The 11,615-nt window shown below is 37.1% G+C and overlaps 1 protein-coding gene across 1 annotated transcript in view; it reads right to left on the reverse strand.

Annotated features, from left to right (window-relative positions):
• Positions 1-10,137, reverse strand: part of DLC1 (DLC1 Rho GTPase activating protein) — a 259,503-nt gene extending 249,366 nt beyond the window's left edge. Inside the window, exon 1 of the mRNA XM_051790262.1 lies at positions 10,121-10,137. The gene's annotated coding sequence lies outside the window, so the exon portion shown is untranslated. The remainder of the gene's footprint in view (positions 1-10,120) is intronic.
• Between the last annotated feature and the right edge of the window lie 1,478 nt (positions 10,138-11,615).

Consider the following 11,615-nt stretch of genomic DNA (forward strand, 5'->3'; position numbering starts at 1 on the left):
CAAGCAGTCTATATCATCAGTTTCTTCTCCAGTGGCAGATTAATTGCCCTCAACAACAAAACTGATGTGAAATTCCCAGGGCTTTAGTTCACAGAACCAATGCCAGAGAGTAGTAAGCAGTCAAATACATCTTCTCAAGCAGTGTATTTACAGTCATCAAGCTCAAATTATTTCTTTATCCCACTGAACATGGTGTGAGGGCTTTCCCAGAAGAGATGACTAATGAGATGGTAAGAGAGGAACCATGGAAGTTTCAGAGTGACTGCAGAGGTTGTAGGTTGCAGTCAGGTCTGACAACTTCTGTATCCAAAAGTGTAGCAATACCAGAGCCCTAGTCCTGCAACAGGACAAAGAAGCACCAGACTGCTCAGAAGATACTGAATACCTGATATGGAGGACATGTCATGAGGACACAATTGTAAATACATAGCAAAAAGACATAACTGTGTAGACAATGTCTAATGTCTTCAGCGCATTGCCGATTAGATCACACCTCACTGTCCAGTCCTGCTCTCTTGGATGGCTTTTAGCACAGCAGAGGTAGATGGCAGGAATACCTTTCAGCACACCAGGAACAGAGGATAGAAATCCTCAAAATCAAGGGCAGGGAGAAGTAGGCCCTCAATAAGTAGTTCTTGTCAGCTTGGGAAATAAATTTAAAATGATTCTGGCATGATGTGTTCCATGCTTTTTAGGAGAACTTAGAAGGAGAGAAATTATTAACAGAAGATGTAAAATTTCTTCAAAAAATATTTCCTTGGATTTTCAAGTTGGCCTCTTAAGTTCCATTCAAATAGAAAAGCACTAACAGGGTAAGAAATGCATTCCTTATTTCAGTATATAACATGTGCTAACACTTAAGTGTCCTGCTTCAGCCACAGCTGCTCTCCCAGGACAGGTGCAGGTACATTCATAACTGCAGCATGTCAGATGTTCCACAGAATAATGCAGCCCACGCATAAAAAGCACAGCACAATTATGCACAGAACATTGTTTAAAATGTTGTGCTGTCTCCTGCACTATTTCCTCAAGCTTATTATACCAATCACCTGGAGCATAAATCTATCTTCAGCATCTGTTCTTTCTTCTAAAGCAGCTCTCCATTGCCCTTGACTGTTGCTTTTATATACAATTCTTTATCAAACTTAATTGGAAACAGCATTGAAACCAACACTTATCGCCTCCCCGTGCTGCTTAACCCTTTTGCATCCAGAACAGCACAGCATATATACATGAGGATATAATCTTCTGAAAAGCAAAGTATTCTCTTCAGTGCTGAACTAGACAAGCCCTCCTCATCACTGGGCTGCAAGGTTACCTAGATATCCCATGAAGAAAACAAGTTCAGAATTTCAGAAGTTCAAGGTTGCCAGTTATGAACAGAGACAGAAACATTCTGCTGTATGAGTCTTATGGAGTTGACAAAAAAAAGCACAATTTGGTCCCTTACACTGCCATACATATTACAGTCACCTACTGGGATAGGTCTGGGGGTTATGATAAGAATTATAGAGATTCCTCAAAAATAAAATAGATTCAGTCAAGGCACAGAGACCCTCCTCCCAGTTTAGCTCTAGTACTAGCATTAGTTATGGCAGTGTTGCAGAGAAAACAAACAGCATTTTTGCTGTTTTAGTTTAAAACAAGTAAAAAGAGAATAAGAGGATATATTTTATTAAAAAAAATAATCTTAGGTTAATGCTTGGAAAATGAATGATTCACAGGGTGTACTGCAGGTCACAGGGGAAGCATAAAGTCTTTAATTTCCAAGCATCATTGGTTTGCTTTCATTTGTGCTCCATGATTATGTACCTAAATCTTTAAAAGCTTTGAATTTTGATCAGCTGAAACATAAATATATCTTTAAAGAAGATGTTTCATGGTAGAAATAGAATAAAGAACCTTTCTGCACAAAACATACTTGCATCTTCATAGATGAAATAACACGAACCTTTTAATTCTTTAACTGGTTTAATGGTGTGACTGCATATCAGCATTGCTTCATTTGGAGGATATTTGACTATCAAATACATAGAAATTCAACCTTTCTAATTTTATAATTTCAAACTGATGTTTTGGGTCTACACACTATATAATCCATAATAAATAATTTATTTGCTAAAAAAAAGAGAGAAATCAATAAAAATCAAAATCACTGTCATATGAATATGAAGTGCCTTACAAGTGACTCATAAAAACCAATGGGTTTTACAAAGTCAACATTAGATGTATTTCTAAACCACAAGTGTGGGTAAGTCTATGACAATATCCTCCAGCAATTTATAATTTCCCTCAACTCATGCATTACATCAGCTCCAAGATATTCCTATATGCGTTTAGAGTTTAACTAATGACAGAAAACTTTATTCACTTTCTCCAGATTGCATATTTTTCCTCAAATCCCAAATGTCAGATATTTTGAATTACAACTTTTTTCCAGTCAAAACAAATATATTAAAAGGAGAGCTACTGTGGGTCCATCTTCCCATAGTACCTTCAGCTGAGACTCCTTCCTTTATGATGGAAATTTGAACTTTTAGGTTATATGGGTTGAGGTTAAATTTTCAGTAGTGTCCCTGATCAACAGAATGACCAGCCATGTAACTTATGAAAAAATTTAAGTACTGAGGGGTACCAGGCATAGTTGCGACCTCACCACTGCTGAGAACAGGGTAATAATCACTGCCCTGGTCCTGCTGCCCACACTATTTCTGATATAATAGGCCTTCTTGGTCACCTGGGCACACTGCTGGCTCATGTTCAGCTGACTGTCAACCAGCACCCCAGGTTCTTTTCCACTGGACAGCTTTCCAGTCACTCTTCCCTCAGCCTGTAGTGCTGCACAGGGTTGTTGTGAACCAAGTTCAGGACCCGGCTCCTGGCCTTGTTGAACCTCTTACCACTGGCTTCACGCCATCGATGAAGTCTGTCCGGATCCCTCTGGAGAGCCTTCCTGCCCTCCAGCAGAGTGACACTCCCATCCAACTTGGTGTCATCTGCAAACTGACCAAGAGTGCACTCGATCCCCTCATCCAGATTGTTGACAAAGATATTAAACAAGACTGGCACCAACACTGAGCCCTGGGGAACACTGCCGGCTGGATGTAACTCCATTCATCACCACTCCCTGGGCCTGGCGATCCACCCCATTTTCTACTCAGTGAACAGTATTTCTTATAGAAGCATCTATGAAAGCCCCTTCTGCCCAAGTGACTGTAGAAGTAAGGTCCCCTTTTACAGTTTGTAGCTTGAGTAACCTTCTGGCAGGAAAGATTCTCTTTCAGATACCTGGAGGGTTCTTTTCCAACTTTCCCAATCAAGAGTCTAGAAATTTAGCTTAATTCTTAACATTTACAGAAACAGCAGGCTATACAGACAGGAAACAAAAAGCAAGCAAGTAGCATGTCCCTAGTGTCTGTAAACTTGACTCATTTTAAATAGCATTTTTCACATTTCCTCTTCCCTGTGTCAAATATTTAGGTTAAAAACACTTTTTGAACAACAGTTTTTGCCTGTTACCTAGTTAAAACTTGCTCTAACACTTTTTACACTTGATAAATAATGCATAGCAAAACAAGTTGACGGCAGGTGAATATTAATGGCAGGAATTAGAGCACAGAAACTAATCTATAGTCAGAGAACACCAAAGCACAGAGTACTAAGTGACATAAGTAGGCTAATTGCATTCTTCTTTCAGGGACTGCTTTTCTGCAAACATTAGAATGACCTGACAGAGATTTACTTGATGACTCTTGGGATAAGAAAAGAGGAAAATGCTTCTCTTTTGTGTCAAAGTAACAGACCTTTGTCTTGACATCAAGAAAAAAAGAAAACAAACAAACAAACAAGAACAACAACAAAAACCACAACACAAAAAAAGAGATACAACTAGTACCTTAATGGTATATTACTTTTTCTTCCTCGCTTATTTCAAGAATTAAAATAGGTCTTCTTACTCTTTTCCCAATCCTTCTCCCATCCTTGACAAAGACCACTCAGATTGTTAGAATAAGATAGCTGAAGAAAACAACTATAGAAGTTCTGCCCAAGTATTTTGCCATGCAGTATCTTGATCAATGTCTGCACATGCTCTAGATGACCTGGTTTAAGAATAATGTAGCTGAAAGCATGGAGTCAGCTTATGACTTGTGTATTTTTTGGTTTTCAGGAATTTATTTTTAAAAAAGTTGATAGTCATATGCCTTACTCCATCCAATGAACTACAGAAGTGAAGATCAGTGCTGTTCAGTGGTAATTTACAAATGCCTATCATAGTTTGTGTGTACCTCTGGCCTATGAGTGGTAACCTGGGTAGAGCAGTCAAATTCCATACAGCAAGTGTGAGAGAGAGAGGGGGAAAATAGGAGCAGCAAGAGCTAACAGTCTACCCAGAGCATTTCCTAATTAAAGGTGGGAAATACCTTCTTCACTTTTGGCTGTAACCTGCCCAAAGGCTCACCTACTTAGCCTGCTCAAAGTCCAGAATCAAGGTGAGCCAGCAGAAAACTTTGAGGGAAAATATGAGTTATGACATGCCAACATAAGGAACTGCTAGGAGTAAGCTCACACTGTGCTACAGTTCTATCAGAGATAGAATTTATTAATTGTATATTTGATAGAACTCGAATAGCTTGACTGACAACTGAAATCAACATGAAATCCAGAAAATTATAGCATCATATTGAATATCTTCAGACCACCAACTCTTAATCTTATACATAGCTATATTCTCTATAGCATTTAAGTCTGTTCTGTTGTCAACAGCTATTACAGAGGGAATGGAGCATGTATATACCATATTTCCATTACTGGTACTTGTGTAGGTTTCCCTTTTAAAAGCTCAAATTAAAATAAGAAAGTCAGGTTGAGGCATAAAGCCATCTCAGACTAAATTTATGAACAAAGTAGCTATGCTGGCAAGTAAGTGTGTTAATTTACAGAAAATCTCTGGATAAAGGAGTTCTAGATTCAGTTACCTACACCTAGGTTTCTCCTACTCTTCTGAATGCCAAAAGGTCTCTGAAACTCTCCAGAAAATTACTTTCGTCCCTTCCGGTCAGGAAAGATACCATTGGTACTTTACTGGTATAAAGTCAAGGCACAAACTCAGAGTATCAGAGAGCTGTCTGAAAAAATATTACCCTACGTTATACAAGTTTCTAGAAAGATAGTAACTACACTTGTGTGACTTTTGCTGATTCAATAGAGTGCTCGATTAAGTGAATATAAGATCAAATAAAACCGTAGAACTTTCAGTAGCATTAGTTGAGTCTAAATAGATTAACACCTAAATAAATTATCCAGACCACTTCTGTAAAACTGATTGCTAAAACTGTTAGAAGTCTTTTGACAGGACTTTGCTACAGAGAAGGGATAAGTTAAGTAAGTAAAACGGTAAAACTACAAGTACATTAAATGAATTATTACATAGATAATTAACATGTACCTCATTGCTCCTTATGCATCAATTCAAATTTGATATATTGCCAAGATATCTTTTCAAAGCCACATCTTAATGAATTGGTACATGAAAAGTATTGCATTTCAAAGATATCTTTGTATTTTCATATATACAACAGAAATTAATTTCATATCTGAATTTAGAGCTTCATACTTTGTTTGGCTCATGTTTACATTGTGAAAAAACCCTAGAAATCTAAATATCCGTACATGTATCTGTACATGTTCATGTACTTTGCACACCATTTGTTCTACATCTGACACACTGATTTATGCATCTGTATAATACACAACCATAGGTAAACCTTGGGATGTAAGTATCTCATTAGTTTACAGATTATTATTATTCAGCAAATAACACTGAAATCTTGTAAACTTGTCCATTCATTTGGGTTATATACATCCATACATAATAGAAAACTAAATATTTCCATGTCAAGCCAAGAACAAGTTTCTTTGGTTGTAATTGTTAGACCTCGAGCACCACATACACACTCTTGATACATATGTGTGTATTTGTACTACATCAATGGTTTTATCACACAAGAAGTTTACTTAAAACACAAATACTTCATTATCATGACTTCAAACCGATCACTATGAAGTTAGCTTATGGCAGAACAAAGATAGAGTGGAGGAAGGTGCCTTCTGTATAGACAGTAGTTACTGAAGGAGGAAATTTGGTCAAGTGCCATTTGCTTATTTTTGCTGCTGCCTCCTTCCCTGTTATGGTTCTGTGTTCAGTATTGAGCCATAAGATCATCTCATTTCTATTTTATTGCAAATTTCTACTTGAAAAGAGGGTTCCTCAAAACATTTTTTAGCTATATGCTATACTACTATCCCATGTTCTTCTACATATCTACTAGTCTTTTGGTGTTATGGGTTGGTTTCCATTGTAAGAACAGCTATTGCATTTCAATGGTTGCCTCTTTCAAATTCTTAGGAGACAACTAGGCATCGGAAAAAATACCCCAGAATGAGACAAGTAAGAGTAGATGTAGCTTGTGGAAATCTACTTGGGCATAAGCTACTGAATGGATGGAGATTTCCAGACCAATCACTGCATTAACAAGTAATTTTGTCTCTAGGAAGAAAAAAATGCAATTGCAAATGTTAAAGATAAATCAAGTGAAGGACAGAAATAAGAGGGAAAACTACAAGGTGGAGCAAGGAGATACTCCAAAAAGGTTTGTTTGTACTATTCATCTTAATTTCTGTACAATTCACTCCTGTGAAAGGATCATATAGTAATTTTGTAAATAAATACTGAACTCAGAATATGCAGCAAAACAGAGGGGTTTTTTTTCTGTTTGTCTGCGATAAGCATTTGTAGGGCCAAGTATCACCATGAGAAGTCCCCCTGTCATTCTGAGGTGCACTTATCAGACCCAGTAAGTTAACAGCCTTATTAGCTACCAGCTACTAGCCAGTTTGGTATGAGCAGATATAGGGGACTTATTAAGGAGATACTGTCAGTATACTCTATGATGACTGCTTGTCCTCAAGTCTCTGCACAATATTATCAGTAAAATCTCTATTCCTGTAAATATTTTTCCTACTTTTTACCAGACCTCAGTAGAGACAGAAGTGGAGGAAAAAAATATCACTCCATCATGCTCTAAGCCTTGTTTGTGAGGCAATTTTACCACAGTCAGCATGGACTTATTTGAGAAACCCAGCAACAAGAAATTTTAAGAGCTCAAAGCTGCTTCTCTGATAAAAAAGTGGTTGAGGTGCTTGGGAAGATAATATTACCAACAGTGTGTCGACATTTCTGATATGAATTCTCTTACCTTCTGACAACATTTTTCCGGAACTATGCATTTAAAGACAAAACAAAAATACACATTAAAAAAACAAACAAAGCCCCAAAACAAACAAATATGCACACACAGAGAAACCCCGCTGTCCATTTTCCCCTCCAAACTGCACTCTGTAGTGCCCACTGGTTTTTTATTATTACTACTTACTGTTCAAAATGCAATAGAATGGATTGCAGGAGGCAATTATATCATGAAGTCACTTTTGACAAAGTTACTCTTATCCAAAGTTATAAAACTTGTGTAGTAGGGGCAGAATAACAGTTCACTCTGCAGTAAATAGAAGTAGTAACACAGGTTTTTCCTTGCCAGGCACGGAAGGGTGAAATGATTTCTCCCTCCCTCTCTCCCTACACAATATGTTTGTATTTTGCATACCTCCTAAGTTTCTAAGGTACAGAACTTATCTTCTCACTATACAGTGAGACTGTACTTAGGTCAGAGTGACAGTTATGCAACGACGTAGGAGTTTCTTCTCTTTGTAGTTTACTAACTACAAAAACATGAATTATAAGCATGATTATAGAATAAGGCTAGCAGGCAGTCTTATTAATGTTGAATATGTCCAAATTCTATATAAACCAAGAAACAAAACAACTACTTGCTCAGGACAGCTCTGTTAGTACCAGGTACCAGTATAGAACACCGTTCATAGCGCACAGTACCTCCCTGAAACCAAGTAGCTGAAACTTAGTAAGTCCCTGCTCAAGAGCCTGGGAGGTAGGAGCCATACCCTGCAATAGTAGAATGAAATTGTTAGTCTAAAATTCGTTCACCACCAAAACACATGTGTTTAGGTCAATCCAGAAGAGGTCCTAGGTCTGAAGGGTGAAATTAGGGTTGCCAAGCTGTCATGTGCCTGTAATTTTTGTGGTGCATGGTTCTCAGTGAGACATCCCCTCCGCCTCTAACTTTGAAGAGTCATTCTGATATCTCCATATTAAAATTGTATCCCAGGGTTTGGACACATCTTCATACCTGTCATGACATCATCTATGTCTTCAGTTCATCAGCCACCCCAAGGAAAAAGACAGGGTGATGCTGTTACCTTGTGCCAAACTCCTATTCAGCTTGTCACAAAATAGACAGGTAGATGGATCACTGGCAATAGGCAGCTCCTTGTTATCTCTCACTGCTTTAATTTTATATTTCACTGTGTCTTGATTTAGACATGAGTTAATTACTCCATTTAGCTTCTGCAGCTGAACTGCATTTTTTCTGAAACTTTGTTTCCTTCTTTTTCCCAATATTAGATGGCCTTAAAATCGAGACATTCAGGATAGCTGTGGCTGGATGAGCAATGAGAAGACATAGAATCATAGAATAGTTTGGAAAAGACATCCAAAAATTGTCCAGTCTAAGTCCCCTGCAATAAGCATGGACATCTTCAACTAGATTGGCTTCTCAGAGGCAGAACCAACTGATGGATGTGGGCTTTCACTGACTACAAGTGGGTGTGCAGAGTTAGCAGCCAGAAAAACAAAGTTAATTCTGATCACAGTGTTCCTCAAAGATGGAAGAGTTGTAGGAAGTGCAGGAAAAGCAGCTGGCTTTCCTAATTTTTTTTTTTTTTGAGATCTGGATAATCACTTAATTGTTATTACATTTGTGATGTCTGAATCCTAGTAAGGAAACTTCCTAGGATTTAGACTAGGACATAAGTAAGGGTCTAGATGTCATTAAATAATGTTCTTGATCTAGATGTCAATGAAGTAAGTTATGCTGTATGTAGCTGGCTATGCAGAAAAATAAAAATCTACTTCAACAAAACTGTGTTATATTTCCTCATACAGTAATTTGGAGAGCTAATAGTATGTAAAACACAGAATGCATTTCATAAATTGAGGTATTTCCGAGCACTCACACAAGCTTTTAAAATCTGAGAGTATAGGAAAATTTTCAGTGCAGGTTAAAATGATTTTTAGTCACTTACAGTTACACGTAGGTACTCCATACATCACATTGACAACTTAAATCTCCAAAATATAGAAGTTGAAGATCTTTGCCCTGCCTAAAAGCATCTCGCTGGGTAAAAACAGGGAATTTCAATTAAGAATAAATGTGCAATTACTTTAAGGAAGAATAAAACCAAGCTTTCCATTAGGAATATATGAGCAGCTGTTAAAAAAATAAAATATTGTCAATACTGTCTCTTCATTCAATTAACTTCTAACCTTCAAGGCCACAAATCATTTAATTTGTCACCATGTCGATTAGGCAGCTCTACATTTTGAGAGCACTTCTATGCCATTAGGTTATTAGATCCAGCTAATTTCTTTCCCTAGAATTACATGAATACATTTGACACATTCATTAGCTAATGAAGTTAGAAGATTCATACCAAAGCCTTTCTGTAACTATTGAGAACTACCATTATCAAAACACTGATTTGGAGACAAAATACATATCCTTTTTCAAGATATAATATGCAACAACTAACATTTTGAAACTAAAATTGCTATTTCCTTGCTACTGTGAAGCTACAAGAAACAAGGAAATTATGTTAAGCGACAAAAGAATCCTAAATACTAACTCTCAAATCATTAGTAATTTAATCTCTTAAGTACAAAAGCTCTCCCTAGTTGTATTAAAATATATTTGAACTATATTTCCTCTCCAAACACATCTTCACATCTGCTGCTTGGCTGAATTGAAATGCACTAACCCTGACAAGGTATTTTTAGACCCAGATTCAGAGGACTTAAAAAAAAACCCTTTTTTTTTTTCATATAAATTGAGCTGATGCTGTAATATCTAAAGGAATTTTATTTACAGCAAATAAATAGAAACTATTCCTTATTTTTTCATGAGGTACATAAAAGAAAGCATTCTCCTACCTTAGTCAAAGATGCTTGCTGCTGACTGACTGGCACAATTTTACTTGCATCCTAGTAAACTCTTGAGCAGTAATCCTGTTACGTGTCTACAGCAGTTTCATGGGGGTGGGACTTATGTGTAATAATGAATTCACCAGGGAATCTTCCCTTTCAGAGAATGCTGCTGCAGACAAGGAAGCCACACTATGCTACTGTCACAAGCTCTTGGATGATTAGGTTAAGACACATGTACATGTATATTCATACAGTGACCCAGTCTCGGATATTTCCTATATGCTACAGCTTTGACAGGCTAAAAAATGCAGTATGTTTTACAGGGAAAATGTATGTATATATGTGTATGTATATACATTTTATATAAGTAAAAAAGGGGAATTGCAAAAGGTAAGCATGAAAAAGTTACCTATTTAGTCTATAGAGGTGTGGCAAAATAGCATGTTTGGGTCTAGTAGCAATTCTAACCATTTAATCTGAGAAGCAGAAACTCTGAGAAGTCAATCATGCCAACCCTTTCCTAAAAAAAAAAAATTAAGAGTTTCTTAATCCTAAATGATAAGCTGCATAAAAAGCAGACACACATCCACCCCACTGGCTATCTCTAATTTCCCCTGTAGAGTGGCAGCACAGACCTAATGAAGAAGCTCTGTGATATGCTAACCCAATAACATCAAAAATAGCTGCCTGCAAGCTCTCCAACAAAGAGCAGTGATATTTACAGTGATTATTATTAAGACATACGAGCAGAAAAACCTTGGAGAGTATCTGTGGTCACTTGAAATTGTAGACAACAAATATGAGAGCAAATTGATATTTTGGATGAAATAGATACATCTGGCAAGGTTATGGCAGTGAATATGACAAAGGGTGAAGTGTCCTAGTAATCAAGCAACCACTTTGGTAGAATTGTAAGAAGAATGGTCATATGACCCCATTACTGGACTAAGTGAGCACATCATCCATTATTAAATCATTCAGCACTTCCTTTATCTCATTTACACATAAAAAGCAGAACAAAGCAAAATTTATGTCTAGATCTAAAACCAGTGCAAAGCTAGCACGCTAAAAATAGGGACCAAATTAAAAGCACCTCTCCCAAGACTTAGCTAATATCTAAACTTGTGAAACTTCTGAAGGAATCAACAGAATAAATAAAAATAAAAATAAAATTCCCTACATATCTCTAGATTCGCTTCTGTACATATTCATGGGTGTTCAATTGAATGCAAGGTTGAGAATTTTGATGCCTAGTATTTTCAAAATAAGAACGTGGGCCAAAAATAAATGTTCCTTTTCTTAAATCACAGAGTGGATAAGGTTGGAAGGCACAACAGTAGATTATCTGGTCCAACCTCCTTGCTCAAGCTGAGTCATACTGGGGTACATTTCACAGGATTGTTTCAGATGGTTCTTGAATATCTCCAGTGAGGTAGACTACACAACTTCTCTGGGCAATCTGTTCCAGTGCATGGTCAGCTGCACTGTAAAGTTCTTCCTC

This window comes from Manacus candei, unplaced genomic scaffold (genome assembly GCF_025592945.1).
Source record: "Manacus candei isolate 608988 ecotype Guabito, Panama unplaced genomic scaffold, ASM2559294v1 h1tg000028l, whole genome shotgun sequence".
Lineage (NCBI taxonomy): Eukaryota > Metazoa > Chordata > Aves > Passeriformes > Pipridae > Manacus > Manacus candei.